At 43.7% G+C, this 16,189-nt stretch overlaps 1 protein-coding gene across 4 annotated transcripts in view; it reads right to left on the bottom strand.

Moving 5' to 3' along the window:
* The window catches only part of LOC147444288 (double-stranded RNA-binding protein 3-like), a 55,421-nt gene extending 39,460 nt beyond the window's left edge, over positions 1-15,961 (bottom strand). The window contains exon 1 of one of the 4 annotated variants that reach the window (XM_086526963.1): positions 15,775-15,961. The gene's annotated coding sequence lies outside the window, so the exon portion shown is untranslated. Of the gene's footprint in view, positions 1-15,713 lie in introns of all 4 variants that reach the window. The other 3 variants (XM_086526962.1, XM_086526961.1, XM_086526960.1) reach the window with 3 other exon arrangements.
* Positions 15,962-16,189: the final 228 nt, after the last annotated feature.

The following is a 16,189-nucleotide window of genomic DNA, read 5'->3' as shown; positions in this document are numbered from 1 at the left end:
CAAAACTTCTATCTGGATGAGATGACTGGATATTGATCTTAGTGGCAAGTGCATCAAGAGTTCTGAAAGGATGAGATGGCTACATAGTGATCTATATGGTCAAGAGTTCTAGATTAGATGAGATGACTAGACTAACTATTTGCGCCCGAGTGTTTCAATGTGAACTAAGTGATTTGTGGAAGCATGCTTTGTGTGGTATTGTCTTGTGAGGAGGATCATTGGCATGTCTCCATTAAATGTGAGAAAGTATGTGAATCTAACAATGACAAGATTTAGTAGATCAAGACATCCGTGAACAGATCAGCGCAGTCTAAATGTCATTGCTAAATAAGTTACAATGATCACGATTCATATCTGAGATCTCGACAGAGATAATGATGTGAATGTGATGTGATGTTCAGTAAATGTCGTCTTTGTGCCAATGCTAGATGTCTGCAGTCTAGTGCATGGGAGCATAGAGTCAATGTCTACTAAGCTAGTTTTTGTCCTTCGTCCGTTTTGCAAGCATAATCGAGGGCGATTAATCTTCTTTCAAGAGGGGGTATGTCACAAATGTGATGAAGTGGAATTCTAGTGAGAGATGACATGTTTAAGCGCCCAAAAGTGGCCAAAACGAAGTCAGACAAGTTTGTTATGATCATGTGGTAGATGTACGAACATCCCGAAATTCACAACTGATTTTTAGGGAAATCCTCAAATTTTAGAAAACTGTTTTTTTGGTGCCAACTTTTCATATCTGATGCTTTTTGGCCTTGGGCCCTTAAATATGAGCCTTGCAAGCCCTCTCTTGCACTCTAAAGCCCGTAGATTGCAAAGGAGGTGCTCCTCGGCTGTTGTACTTTGTTGTGAATCATCAATAAAGAAAGAAAATACCAAAAGGAGCATCAGTCTTTGAGGCCAATGCATCTTGAAGCGGAACTCCACCGCTTCGTGTCGCCCCTCTCTCTCTCTCTCTCTCTCTCTCTCTCTCTCTCTCTCTCTCTCTCTCTCTCTCTCTCTCTTTTCAAGTTCCGTTCTTGCAATTTCTCCTTTTTTGTAGCTGTTGATTTGTAAGGTGCAACGAAGTGAATGTTGAACTTTGCTCAAGATGAGTGCTCTGAACTTTGCTCAAGGGTTCCTTTGACTTACGGAAGGGAGAGCCTTCCGTTCCTTTAGTGAGAGAGTGCAAGTGATCACAAACAAAGTGGATAAACACTGTGAGTGAAGGTGTTGAGACTAAGAGATAGAGAGAGAAGAATACGACACCAGGAAGTTGTCAAACCCTCCTCCGAAGGCCCTTCTCTCGATGGCGAGAGAAGTCTATTCTATTGATTGCACAATCTAGTACAAGATGCTGATGACTAAGAGATAGAGAGAGAAGAATACGACACCAGGAAGTTGTCAAACCCTCCTCCGAAGGCCCTTCTCTCGATGGCGAGAGAAGTCTATTCTATTGATTGCACAATCTAGTACAAGATGCTGATGCAAAGTGTATCTGGGATGAAGTCGACGGCGACGACGACGGTGGCTGGCTGAATTGGCTTCCTTCGGCTATTTCTTTATCGGCTGATTTGTTGTCGCAAAACGCTGCCTTTGCTGGTCTTTTAAAGCACTGATGTGCTGGTCCGAAGTCGCTATCATGCAGGATGAAAAACGCAGGTGTAAAGCTGTCCAAAAACGCTGTAGGGCTGGTTGTAAAACGCTGACCTAATGGTCTCGAGGCTTGAAAATCACTGGTTCTGCTGCTTAGGCAACGCTGGATTGGCTGCCTTGAAAACGCAGATTTTCTGGTCTCCGTACTGCTGAATTGTTGTCCCTAAAACGCTGATCTGCAGTCCTTAAAAACGCTGGCATGCTGAGGCTTAAAGCTGAAAACGCTGATGGTCTAGAGCTGAAAACGCCAGGCTTGAGGGGGTGATTCTTGCTTCAGAAGGTGCTCCAGGCACTGGGTGCCTATTGCTCTCCTTCCTCTTCTTCTGCCAAAAATGCTAGTGCTAGGGGTTCCTTATATATTAACTTAGTCAAATTGCCCTACCCAGTTCCCAACAAAACTCACTTAAAAATAATAAGTGAAAAATGTCAAAAATAGGAAAAATAGGTCTATGCATTGTAAAAATGCTCCTGGGCTGATGGAAATCTGATGATCGTGCTGTGTGCAACCAGAGGATATGCATCTAATCTAAGTGCCTGGACATACACAGTCAGCGAACAGACACACAAAAGTGCCAGATCACTTCCTAAGCTAGGCTAACTGAACCCCTGTCATGAAGTAGCTTGTCCACGTACACATAGGGTTAGATGTGCACGTGACATGATTTCTCACTTGGGTGTCCAAGCCTGTTACATATTTCTCTGAATGTTAGTGTTCGTCCAGTCTTTCTTGTCAACTATCTTTTTAAAAAATCATGCAAAGAAGATACGATTGTGCCCGAGTAGAAAAATGCTTGGAAAACATTGAGTATGTTCCTCTTAAGCTTGAAGCAATTTGGATCGACGTCCCCATCATACTTGGTAAGGTTGTTCGATGCATGTCCATAGATAACCTTGGTAGTACTTGAAAGATCCTTTCTTCCTACATTTCAATTGCGATAGGAGAATGTAACAAACTTGGACACTCCAAGTCAAGATTCTACCGCGACATAGCAAAGATTCACTTCAAAATAGTTCACAGTTCACAGTTCACAATTGATTCGACACGGCCCGGCGGAGTTCCGTGCCTAGAGATATTGACCCCAAAGACTAGCACCCCTTTCGGTATTTCTTTTTGTATTAATCTGCAACTCAAAGTACAAGGAGTGGGAGGCGTCTCACTCTCAGACTCTGCGTCCAAATGTTGTGCAGAGTGGGAGCCCTGCCCATCTATTTATTGATTACAAGGGATGCCAAAAGCAGAGCCCCAAAAAGCTGCCATCTTTTAAAACAAAGGCTTAGAATAAAGCAAAGCTCAAAAGCTTCCCAAATTTTGTGTAGATTTTCAACAGCCCAAAAAGCAACTTTCCGTACAGCTCAACCACGTCAGCCTGTCAGCGCTTTTCCCGCCGCAAATCGCGCCACAAATCACGCAATCCGTACACTGTCACATCAGCCTGTCTGCGGATTTTTCGGGACTGCCTACCAAGGAGAGTGTGTGTATCTGCTGCCACGTCGCCCATTTGTGACATACCCCCCTCTTGAAAGCATTGTAATCGCCCTCGATTACACCTATAAAACAAACAAAAGCCATAAACTATCTTAGCAGACACTGATTGTTAGTACAAACGCACTAGGAAAACACATCTAGCACATGTACCACTTGACAGTCACATCACAAGACATCACTTGAAATCACAGGACATCACATGACAAATCACATTCAAAATTCATTCGGATCTCAGACCATGATTAGTATTTAGCAATCGCATCTAGATCTACTCGGGACCTCATAGATGCCCGATTAACTAATCCTTATTGCAACCATGTCTATCGAGATCTTTCAGACCGAAATGCTGCAGTCATTTCGTCTATCAATTCCTGCACTTAGACAAGTCAAGAACAAATCAGTATCATATTATCGGGAATTACAGTTCATAAAGTCATACAATAGAATATTGTCAGCCCACAGTATCCCTGAAACTCAAAAGAGACATCAGTGACTTTAGTATCAAAAATCGGGGCAATCTGTTGACAAAGGAGTGGAGCGACTCCCCTCTTGGGTATACCCGTTGCACCAAATTCCGCCCAAGCTGAGTTCAGGGTTCTATTTGGAATAGACTATGCTAAACCAAATGCTTCAAGGTAAAGGTTCACAATCTGAGCAATATCTGTAAGGTCCTCCTCCTCCATCCACTTCGTATCCAATGCATGATAGTTCTTGAATTTAACCAAGAACCGCCTTATCGTTTTACCTTTGACCTTTCTACCTTTACGTGCCAATATTTGTTCTGGAACGAGTATCTCCTCGTTTTTCTCCACTTCGGGTTGCTCATCTGGCTTCCCATCATCGGGCACATCGCCTTTAAAAGGCTTCAGGAGACTCACATGAAAAGCATTGTGAATCCTCCAAGTATCAGGCAGCTTCAGTCTTAAGGAGACATCCTTTATCTTTTCGGAAATCTGGAAAGGTCCATAGTATCTCATGCTAAGCTTTGGAAAAAGCCGTTCCTTTCCCTTTCTCTTTCTCAAGCGTGCCTTCTCAAAACGTAAGAGCACCCAATCGTTCTCCTTTAATTTCAAATTGCGACAATGTTGATCTGCTGCCTTTTTGTGTCTTTCTTGAGATTTCTGCAAAGCCTCCTAGACCTTGGCAAAAGCCATGTCAAGTCCCGTGTGTACTCGTCGGCTTCAAAAATCTTATCTTTCGTGCTTAGGAAGGGTGGAACCTTCGTAGCACCTTCAATAATCTCAAATGGTGCCTTCCCCATCGAAGAGTGAATCGTGTTATTGTAGGCAAATTCCACCAAAGGCAAATACTTTTCCCATTGAGTCTTTGATCTGAGATGAAAGACTTCAATAAATCCAGTATGACCGAATTTGCAATTTCTAATTGCCCATCTGTCTGCGGGTGGAAAGATGACGAGGACTGCAACCGCGTGCCAATGTTCTCCCAAATAGCCTTCCAAAACAAACTCGTGAATCGGGGATCTCTATCAAAGACAATTGTCTCAGGCATGCCATGTAATCTGAAGATCTGGGCCACAAACAGTCTCGCTAAGTGAACCGGCTTGACTGTTTTCTTCATTGGAATGAAATGAGTTTCATTGCTAACTCTGTGTCCAGATACCATCGTGCCCAAGATCAAAAATGAAATCCATTGCAATACTTTCCCAGGGGCGGGTGGGTATGGGTGAAGGTTGTAACAATCCTTGTGCTTTATGCCTGTCAAACTTGACCTTCTGGCATACCAAGCAACTGCTACAAAATCGTCCACGTTCTTCTTGAGTCTCGGCCAAAAGAAGTATCTCTCCACACCTTTCAAGGTGGTAGCAATGTCGCGGTGACCCGTAAATGGTGGACAATGGCATTCAATTAAAACCTTTTCCCTCAATGGCTGTGTAACGCACAACATCGTTTTCTTCATCAAGTAGCCATCCTGAATCCGCTTCTATCTCGCCATTCCGTATCCGAGTGAAAACATCTGCAAAATCTGTATATGTGGCATACTGATCGATCATATCCTCAAAGCTCCTATGATGTATCACGGAAATAGCCAGTACCAACGGTTTCCGGGACAAAGCATCTACCACCAAGTTCTTCTGTCCCTGCACATGGACAATCTAGAAGTGAAAGTGGGACAAGGTGCTCGCCCATCGCATCTGCTTTTCCGATAGCTGCTTCGTGACAAGAAGTAGCGTAAACTCTAGTGATCTGTGAAGACCGTAAAATCGGCTCTGAGTAGGTAATGTCGCCACTGAGTAAGAGCATGGATAACCGCCAAAAGCTCTTTCTCATATATCTGTGTTGTCAATTCCAACCTTGAGAATAATCGGCTCTCGTAGGCAATGACATGGCCTTCTTGCATTGACCACACCCAAACTACGACCTCAAGCATCACAATATACTTCGAATGACTTCTACAAATCCGGCAAAGTCAAAACTGGTCCTGTAGTCAATTTCTCTTTCAATGTCTGAAAGGCAGTCACCTCTGTGGGTCCCCACGAGAAAGAGACTCCTTTCTGTGTCAAAATATGCAAAGGGAAAGCAACCTCTGCAAACTTTCTAATGAACCGCCGGTAGTACGAACATAAGCCCAAGAAGCTTCTAACTTCATGGACATTCTTCGGGCCAATCACGGATAGTCTCTATCTTGGCCGGGTCCATCTACACTCCTGCTGCTGAGACAATGTGTCCCAAAAAGTGTATCTCTGGTAGGAAAAATTCACTTTTCTTTGCATTAATCACTAACTTGTGATCCCGCAATGCCTGAAAGACTTGTCGCAGATGTTCTCTATGTTCTGCCTCATCCTTGGAGAAGACAATAATGTCATCAAAGAAAGTGCCCACAAAAGATCTATACTCTCTGAAAATCCTGTCCATCATTCGGTTAAAGGTCATTGGAGCATTGGTAAGCCCAAAAGGCATCACCAAAAACACGAATAAACCGAAGGTCGTCCGAAAAGCTATCTTGTAGACATCTCCCGACGCGATTCGGATATGATGATATCCGCTCTTCAAATCGATCCTGCTGAAACAAGAGGATCCCTGTAGTCGATCTAGAAGATCATCGATCCTAGTCAATGCACATTCTCCAAAATCTGTCTTTCTTCAAAACCAACAACACTCGAGAGCAGTAAGGTGAAGTACTCGGCTGGATAAGACTCTTTTCCAAGAGGTCTTTCACTTGGTTCATAATCTCTTCATTATAGGCTCGACTCACACGATAAGGTGGTCGGGTCGGTGGTGTGCTTCCAAGTATCAGATCAATGGTATGATCCTCAGGACGAGCTGGTGGCAACTCGCCTGGCAGGCCCTCAGAAAAGCAATCGGCATGAGTGTGGAGAAAATCTTAGCGTTCTGTTTCTAGATCAGACATATTTGTCCTATGATCATCATTCAACTCTTTCAAAAAGATCGAGTAAACAAACAGACTGGATTTCATTAATTTTGCAACGGCCGAAGCCAATACAATAGGGACAGACTCGCCCTTAAGTTTCACATCAAGTACAATGGTTCGGTCCTTTTGTGTAGTCAAAGTCGCTTTTCTTGCCCGATAGTCAACCACGGCGTTGTTCTTATGGTGCCAGGGAATTCCCAGGAGGACATCACAACCTTCCAAGGGCATTATGTAGAAGTTCTCGTGCCCAAAATACCCCTAACAATGCAACCGAAGTTTGCCAATGACAGGTGTAATGGCTACATCCCTATCGGGTGCCGCTAGAACTGCCTCTGCTTGTGGTCCCATCAGATCAGGTGTTGTCACAAGGCGGGCACCACGTGCCAATAGAAAAGAACAGACTAAACAGACCTTTAGCACTTCAATAAAAACAAAACTAAGAGAGAGAGAGAGACAACACGCGACACGGAGTGGCGAAATTCCACCCCAAAGAGTATTGGCCCCAAACCTTGGCGCCCCTTTCGGTATTTCTTTATATTGCATCATCAAAGTACAAGCCGGTACTCGAGACTCTGCACCTTCTCTAGGAAGCATGCCAGAGAATGAGCCCTAACCTCATATTTAAAGGCCCTCGGCCTAAAAAGCAATTACAGTGAAAAGCCTTCAAACTTGAAAGCATCTGGTCCAAAACAAACCCAAAAAGCTGCCAACGTAAATCACAGAAATCCGTATAGCCTGCCACGTCATCAGCCAGCGCAATTTTCGAAAATCTCCCTACTGCTCTTAGGGTTAGGGTTAGGGTTTTTGCAATTTTAGGATTAGGGTTTCCAAAATTAAGTAGGTTTTAGGGTTAGGGTTTTTAGAATTAGGGTTTGCAAGTTTTATGGTTAGGGTTTCCAAAATTAGGGTTTCAACAGTTAGGGTTTCTTGCAAAAATTAGGATTAGGGTTTCTGCTCTCGGACAACCACGTCATCACTTTGTAACAGTTTAGGCCCCTCGGCCACATCTGTAAGTTGGCTCCATTCTTTAGGCTTTGACACGTCAACAGTTTGTTATATCTCCCCTTCTTGAAAGAGAGTAATCGTCCGCGATTACAGCATATCTGCAAAACAACTCAAGTTAGCTCAAAAATTTCCGAGGGACATTCCGAGGGACAATCAGTTTGCTCTTTTTATTAAGGAGTTAGCTTCTCCTTTCGACTGTTTTGATCAAGGAGTTAGCTTCTCCTTTCGGCTGTTTTGATCTCCTTTCGATTGTTTTGATCAAGGAGTTAGCTTCTCCTTTCTGCTCTTTTGATCAAGGAGTTAGCTTCTCCTTTCGGCTGTTTTGATCAAGGAGTTAGCTTCTCCTTTCGTCCAGATCGGAACTCTTGATATTCCGGCGTAGTAAAATTAGCCATCACACCCAAACCGTACTGATCTTCCACGGGTGTCTTGATGCACTAAAATTACATACCCAGGCAATCTCATCCAATTAGGAATATTCCGTAATTGGCACATCACAATGCAACACAAATGCTTACATATGCATGTTACAAGACAGAAACATAAAGCCGCCAATGAACACTCCTCCCGCATAACCTAACAAGGTCCGGGCCGGGAGATATTCAACGACTCCCTCATCACTCCTCCTGCATAACCTAAAAAGGTCCGGGCCAGGAGATATAGAGACCTTTTACAACCAAACGCCCCCCAGACCGCAGCCTGCGTGCTTTGGAGGTGCTGAGAGTAACCACTGCTCAGACTTCTTAATACTCCTCCCGCATAACCATCCAGGTCCGGGCCGGGAGTCACAAGTTACAACAACACTCCCTCCGTAAATAACCACAAGGGTCCAGGCCATGAGTAAAAAAAAAACAGCACTTTTCAATCATTCAATACTCCCCCCGCAAATAACCACAAGGGTCCGGGCCATGAGTATGAACAAGCATTCTCAAACATAATTTCTCACTTCTCGACCCGGGAGTTAAATCGCCAATCATTGAAACCAGTATTAAAACCAGAGTCAAACAATTCAAATCGGCACCAAAACAAGTTCAAAACAGATACCATCCATTTCAAACAAATTCTAAACAGGATCACCAAACAAGATCAAAGAAAACTCAAACTTACAAAGCAATCTCGACATCAGTCGAGCTCGAAAAGTCGACTGACTTTCCATCCTGAAACCTGCATCAAAAATTAGGGTTAGGTTTCTTTCATAGAGTCGTGGCCGAGCAGCACAGCATGGTCCATCAACCCTTGGACAAAGAGAGTTTTCGTTGGTGGCGATGGTAGTCCCAAGATATATCAGTCACATCGGACCTCCAAGGTCATTAGCTCGTGAAGAGACATCTACTAAGAGATGTCGAGAAATTTCAAGTTATAAACTGTTAGGGTTTCCATGGCAAGCATTTCAGGATACCCCACTCTGCCAGAAGTTGCACTCTAAAGGAAGATGTCAGAAACCATATAACTTCGGATAAAATTTTTCTTGAAAGCTTGCCAAGTCCTTGGAGTGTGCTGCTTGGTAGCTGTAGACATCAACATCTGCATGGCACTGCTTCTGAGAAAAACAGTGACTTGAAACAAATCAGGGATTCTTCTTTTGCAAGTGATCTTAATGGCTTATGCCCTATAAGACATGAGCGGTGAAGACGGGGGCGCGCCCAATGCGCGATGAAGTAAAGAAAATTCCAATAGCTCTGTCTGCTCTTTTGTAGGACCGGTATGCTTTCAAGAAAGCACACGCTTGATGCTCCGATACCACTGTCACAAGGCGGGCACCACGTGCCAATAGAAAAGAATAGACTGAACAGACCTTTAGCACTTCAATAAAAACAGAACTGAGAGAGAGAGAGAGAGAGAGAGAGACGACATGCGACACGCAATGGCGGAATTCCACCCCAGAGAGTATTGGCCCCAAACCTTGGCGCCCCTTTCGGTATTTCTTTATATTGCATCATCAAAGTACAAGCCGGTACTCGAGACTCTGCACCTTCTCCAGGAAGCATGCCAGAGAATGAGCCCTAACCTCATATTTAAAGGCCCTTGGCCTAAAAAGCAATTACAGTGAAAAGCCTTCAAACTTAAAAGCATCTGGTCCAAAAGCAAAGCCAAAAATCTGCCAGCGTAACTCAAGGAAATCTGTACAACCTGCCACGTCCTTCAGTCAGCGCAATTTTCAAAAATCTCCCTGCTGCCCTTAGGGTTAGGGTTAGGGTTTCCGCAATCTTAGGGTTAGGATTTCCAAAATTAGGGTTTGCAGGTTTTAGGGTTAGGATTTCCAAAATTAGGGTTTTAGCAGTTAGGGTTTTTGGCAAAAATTAGGGTTAGGGTTTCTACTCTCGAGCAACCACGTCATCACTTTGTGACAGTTTAGGCCCCTCGGCCACATCTGTAGGTTGGCTCCATTCTTTAGGCTTTGACACGTCAGTAGTTTGTTACAGGTGTAATCTCGAGCCGCGCCGCCAATTCAGGTGAAATGAAGTTGGCCTTGGCTCCTCCATCAAAGAAAATCAGGGCTTCTTGATCTTTCACTTTGCCCCAAGCTCGGCAAAGTTTTGTACTCTCATCAATCGTGCTTGGGTCAGTACCCATGCAATCTGGAACCAGTCCTGCTTTCATCTTGCCTTTCCGTCCACGTTCCTCAGCTGCTTTTGACTCTCTGCCCTTTCTTCATCTTGTTCTTTCTGTGCCTTTTTAGGGTACTTCGCAAAGATGTGTCCTTGTTCCCCACATCCAAAACACTTCCCCTCTTTGATGTAGTTGGCTATCTCCCGAGAAGTGAGCCGGGGTCGTGCATCCTTATCTTTCTGATCTTGGGGGCTCTTCTTCTTTCTACTTTGATTTTTAAAAGTCTGTTCGGTTTTCTGCTTCGTGATCTCATTTATGGGGTAAGTCAAACTGCCTGAGTGTATGGCAAAGCCCCGTTTCACATGACTCATTAGTTCTTGAATAGAATCTGACTTTTGCTCTAAGCAATGATCTCGGATCTCCGTAGGAAGTCCCAAGGTAAACCGCTCAATCTGTTCTTTCAACGAGATCTTCTTAAATGAAGAAGCGGGTAGAAAAGAGCTCAAAAATCTCTCGCAATATGCATCCAAGGTATCTTTCTTGGTCATCCGAAGATGGTTCCAAGAAGTTTGTATATCGCGTTTGTACTCCCGAGTCAACCAAGAAGAAATAAAAAGCCTTTTAAATTTCAGCCATTTAACTGGCGCTTTCTTGTTCAATAGAAGAGTGGACCACCATGTTTAAGCATTTCCCTTGAAGTAAGAGGTAGTCCTCTGAATCTTGGAGTGCTTTGAGTAATGCCCTCCAGAGAAAGCTATATCAAACTGTTGTATGAAGGCCAAAGCCCTCGAAGCATCTCGGAATCCAGAAAAATTGTCAAAGTTATTTGACTTTCCACCTTCTTCAAATTCTCGAACTTTCTTGCTTTTATCCTCCAGAAGGTCATATTGGTTGGCTTTATAGAAATTCTTCTTCTTTGCATAAAATTTGTGATCATCGGAGTCCGAACTATCTGAAGACGAGTCCTTTGTAGAATTGTCAGAAACTGGGCGAAACTTAAGCTTCTTTGCCTTTTTCTTGCCCTTTCCGAAGCTTTGCTTTTTGCTTCGCTTTTTGTCTTTCCTGTCTTCTTCGCTCGAGTCAGAAGAGCTAGAAGAACTGTCAGAAGAAGAAGAACTGGATAATCCTTCAAATCGCACATGCTTCTTTTGCTTTCGTGCCGAGGCAAAAGTAGATTGACGACCCAAATAACCCGAGAAGTCAGTTCCTTTCTTCTGCTTTTTGTCGTGCTTTTTGGCTTTGTTGGTTGCGTCAAAAAGCTGGGTAATCCGTGTATCAACCACCTCTACTAATTCTTGCTCTGTAAACATCCTTGGAGTGGTTTGAGGAGTGGTTTTGTGGCCTTTCGCCACTGAGAGTGCACTTCGTCGAAGAAGTCTGAGTTAAAAATTTGGCAAATTTTGGGTCCTTCGCAAGATTGATCATCATCTTTGTCGCATCATCAACCAATCGTCAACGCTCCATCTATTCAATCTCCGCCTAAGGAGGCCGAGGGGGGCCGTACTCCTCATGAGAATCTTCTTCATGATCTCTTCCCGCATCCCCAGATACAGAGGAAGTCGACTGATCTTTGTTTGAATCCATAAGTGTCGCGAGAAAAGGATCGGATTTCCCGGTAGAAAAGAAATCGGCCGTGCTCTGATACCATTGTAACAAACTTGGACACTCCAAGTCAAGATTCTACCGCGACACAGCAAAGATTCGCTTCAAAACAGTTCACATTTCACAATTGATTTGACACGGCCCGGCGGAGTTCCATGCCTAGAGATATTGGCCCCAAAGACTGGCGCCCTTTTTGGTATTTCTTTTTGTATTAATCTGCAACTTACAAGGAGTGGGAGTGGTCTCACTCTCAGACTCTGCGTCCAGATGCTCTGCAGAGAGAGAGCCCTACCCATCTATTTAATGATTACAAGGGATGCCAAAAGTAGAGCCCCAAAAAGCTGCCATCTTTTAAAACAAAGGCTTAAAATAAAGCAAAGCTTAAAAGCTTCCCAAATTTTGAGTAGATTTTCAGCAGCCCAAAAAGCAACTTTCCGTACAGCTCAGCCACGTCAGCCTGTCAGCGCTTTGCCCGCCGCAAATCGCGTCGCACACTGCCACATCAGCCTATCTGTAGATTTTCCGAGACTGCCTGCCAGGGAGTGTGTGTATCTGCTGCCACGTCACCCATTTGTGACAGAGAATCTCAACCAAAAAAACAAGACTAGAGGACCCGCTATGGAGAACTTAGGGGAGAGCCACCACTCCAACCCCAAAGGGAAATAGCCAAACGAAACAAGGAAAACACAATCAAGACTACCATCAATAGAAGGCCCCGACTAAGAAAGGAAGACCAAATTTCACAAGTCTCGCAAGGAAAATCAGCCAAGAGAGAGAGGTAGGCAAAGCAGAGGAAGGGTGCATAGGCAATGCAAACAAATGCAAAAGAAACCTAGAACCAAAAAGGAAAAGCAAGGCACACAAATGTCTCGCTATTATATCATTTTGCTTGATCTTGTTTCAACTTTCATTTATTCATGCATGAATAAAGAAAATGGCAAGTAGACCCCGAATAGCAGCAAAAGAAAAAAAAAAATGAAGCAATGAAGCGCATGCTCTCAAATAAGTACCCAACACACACACATGAACACACCCCAAGCATGCACCCACCCGCCTTCACAAGCACCCATAAACACACCCCAAGCACGCAATGCACCCAACCCCCTTCCCACAAGCAAGATACATAAACCAAAAGCATTCAGACACCCTCTCTCACATGCACGCAGAGACGCACCCCAAGTAAATATTCGAAAAACGTACAAACGTACAAATAGACAGAGGGCAATCAGAACATCAAAAAAGTAACACAAGGGGAAAACAAGGGGTGAGGAGATGACACTCTACAGCCAAACCTATTCTATATTTGAGAGACAAGGCTATATCATGCATCAAATGGACCATCCCACGTGTGTGGACCAAAGCTACATAAAAATGCCTCCTTGTTGTTCACAACCTCCAGAAAGGTACAAACCAAAGCAATTCACTTGGATTAGCCCCGGTATAACGAGTATTAACCAATAGGGCCCTCCCACATAAGAAGACGGTTTCATGTGAGAAGAATGATGCTCCTTATTTTTGCATCATATAACGTTTTTTAATGAAAAGCATTTAAGTGTACGCCTAATTGATGTTGTCACGTGCACATGGCTCTATGCGCCACGTGGACAGGCTTCATCAACTACTAGAGCCAATTCTGTACATATTTTTAGATAGGAGTGTCTAGAATCCTAGGAGGATTAGTACCAGCAATTTTGTGAGCCTACTTGCAAGATTTACATGTCCGAATGACTCCGTTAGATTAGGTTTTCCAATTTTGGAACCCTCTGACAAATATTATTACACTTCGGTGGGCATCTGACATGACGTGCATGTAGGTCTAAACTAGAGGAACACTTCGGTCCAACTCTTTCGTAACAAATGGTTCAGAAATCAGTGAGTTATGACCATTCTACTGCTTGAAACTCACATGTGCACACATTTGCACATTTTTCCGACCTTTGCACATTTTTCTGACTTGTCACCCAAGAAGTCTGTATAAAAGGAGCACCAAGCCTTAAAGCTTTTTCCATCAGTTGAAAGTTCCCACCGCAAGTTGCAATCAGCCCAACGATTTCTGCATCTTGAAGTACCCTTGGCGTTTTTGCACCACATCACAGCCATCTCCAGCAGCCAGCATTTTGGGGATTTGTGAATGCAAATCAGCCCAGATCTGCCAGCGTTCTGGTGTTTGGCCCAGTTCCACACTAGAAAAGCCTCGCATCTGCTAATGCTAATTCCCTGCTGCAGCCTGTTTCAGCCCTGTTAAGCACATCAAATCTGCTGCATTTTTGCAGCCAGCCATCAGCCCTTCATTCCTCTCACATCGGGAGCGCAATTCAGCCCGAGATCTGACCCTTGGTGGCCATCTGCAACCCTACATCAAGACGGATCCAAAGGTGCATCAAATCAGCCCCAGAGATGCTTCACTCCAAAGAGTTAACGCGGCAACATTCCCCCTTCGAATCAGTAGAGTCTGCATTTAAGGTGTTCATGTGTGCACATTCCATTTATGCAATCAAAAGCAAATACCACATCGGCAACGGTGTGAAGGAGCCCTTGAGAGGCTTGGTTGGGACCCTATCAGGTGTCGTGTCTTCTCTCTCTCCTCTACACATCTCTACTTCTCCCTCATTCTCTCTCTAAACGGAACCATCATTCGAGCTAAGTAGCACACATTCAAGCAAGGAAAGAAGTAAAGATTTGTGAAAGTATAAAACAGATGCTTATTGAGCTTGAATCTTTCCTTGAGTTCCTCTATGACGGCTTCAAAATAATTCTTGCTTGAGAGGAGTGTTACATCATATCGTTACATCATATCCGACATACTAGTGAGATTGTTTTGTAAATGGAATTAAGGCTCATTGAGGACTTGCAAACTGATTACGTAGACATGCCTTACCAAGCTGAATTGATGTCCACATCATAGACATAGGGAAATGCTCATTTCCAGCCTTGCAAGTTGCCGTGCTAGAAATGCATTCCAATCGAGTGGCATTTTTTGAAAATGTTGTTCCAGTCACGTGCTATTTCAATTAGGATCTCAAACAAGGGATGAATTTTGGCCCTGTTCAAGCATGCTTTCCTATACTATTCCGATTGTTAAAGGCGCATTTCAAGATTAGAAAGTAGCCAACAAAAGAAGTTTTAAGGGCTTTGTGGGTAATATTCACCCTTGTATTTTTGTGGGCCTTGTGGCCAAAAAAGCTTAGCTCCCCAACAAAGCTTTCGTGTCTTCAAACTCCTCAACAGTATCAACCCCTCCCCTTTTCCTGGTCTCCCTATTTGGCCATTCCTCATTCTCGTTTTGAGTTCATGTTTCTGAGATCAACTTTCTACAGTGTACATTGTAAAGAGTTTGCCCTCAATCAAAGAAAATCAAAGAACAATATGTATTAACAAATCAAATCAAATCTCTCTCTCTCTCTCTCTCTCTCTCTCTCTCTCTCTCTCTCTCTCTCTCTCTCTCTCTCTCTCTCTCTTCTCTCTCTCTCTCTCTCTCTCTCTCTCTCTCTCTCTCTCTCTCTCTCTCTCTCTCTCTGTGTGTGTGTGTGTGTGTGTGTGTGTGTGTGTGTGTGTGTGTGTGAGAGAGAGAGAGAGAGAGAGAGAGAGAGAGAGAGAGAGAGCAAGCAAGTGTGCAAACAAGTCGCTTAATAAATGTTGTAATGGCCTTAAAAATTCAATAAGTGTCAGGTTTCATATTTGTCTCTACTGCATTCTCTACTAAATGTTGTAATAGGGTGATATTTATGTTTGGATCTACCGAATTTCCCTTTTAGGGAGTATGGACTGTTTTCCAAGAAAGGAGTATTGCAGTATAGCAATGCCCATGGTTTGACATGAAATACAGCCGCCATGGTGGTAAGTAGATTTGGACAAATTTTGAGAAAAGAGTATAGAAGTATCCAATGGTGAGAGCAAGATGGACAAATTTCTAAATTCCACGTCCACAATTGAGCAACCTGACCGTTTCAAAAACCTGACCTATCGCACTAGAACTTGTGAGAATAGGAAATGCTACAACAAGATTCTTCTATGCAAACAACACAGCACACCATTCACAAATTCGCACCTCACCTAAACAGAGAGTTGCGCAAATGCTTGAACCGAGCAGAAGGGGTTGAAGAGAATACTTGGGCGATGCTCGAACAGTCAAGAAGTGGAGAGGCGAGAAGAAACGATGTTTTGATCCTCAACAGCGAGCCTCCGGCTGTGCAAACCGTGCGAGAGTGTGCGGGCAGCGGGATTGTCTTCTACATCCTAGTGTACCGTCGCAACTTCGCTTGTGTGTGTGTATGTGAGAGAGAGAGAGAGAGAGATGTACAAAACTTAAAGAAAAGACGTATCACACCCAAACGAGTGGCAGTGGACTTTGTTTAAAAATACAATAACAAGGCTACACTAGACGGTCAATGTAATGGCTACATGTAGTGAGAGGATAAAGCTACATCTAATGGCTACATGTTTTGAGAGGATAAAGGCAAAAACCCTTTCTAAATTTCTCAATGCCATGAGGCTAAGTTCACCTTAAACTTTAAAACCTCAAGC

Source organism: Adiantum capillus-veneris, chromosome 13, assembly GCF_014529385.1.
Source record: "Adiantum capillus-veneris isolate H3 chromosome 13, ASM1452938v2, whole genome shotgun sequence".
Taxonomy (NCBI): Eukaryota; Viridiplantae; Streptophyta; class Polypodiopsida; order Polypodiales; family Pteridaceae; genus Adiantum; species Adiantum capillus-veneris.
This window is presented reverse-complemented; position numbering and strand designations above follow the sequence as displayed.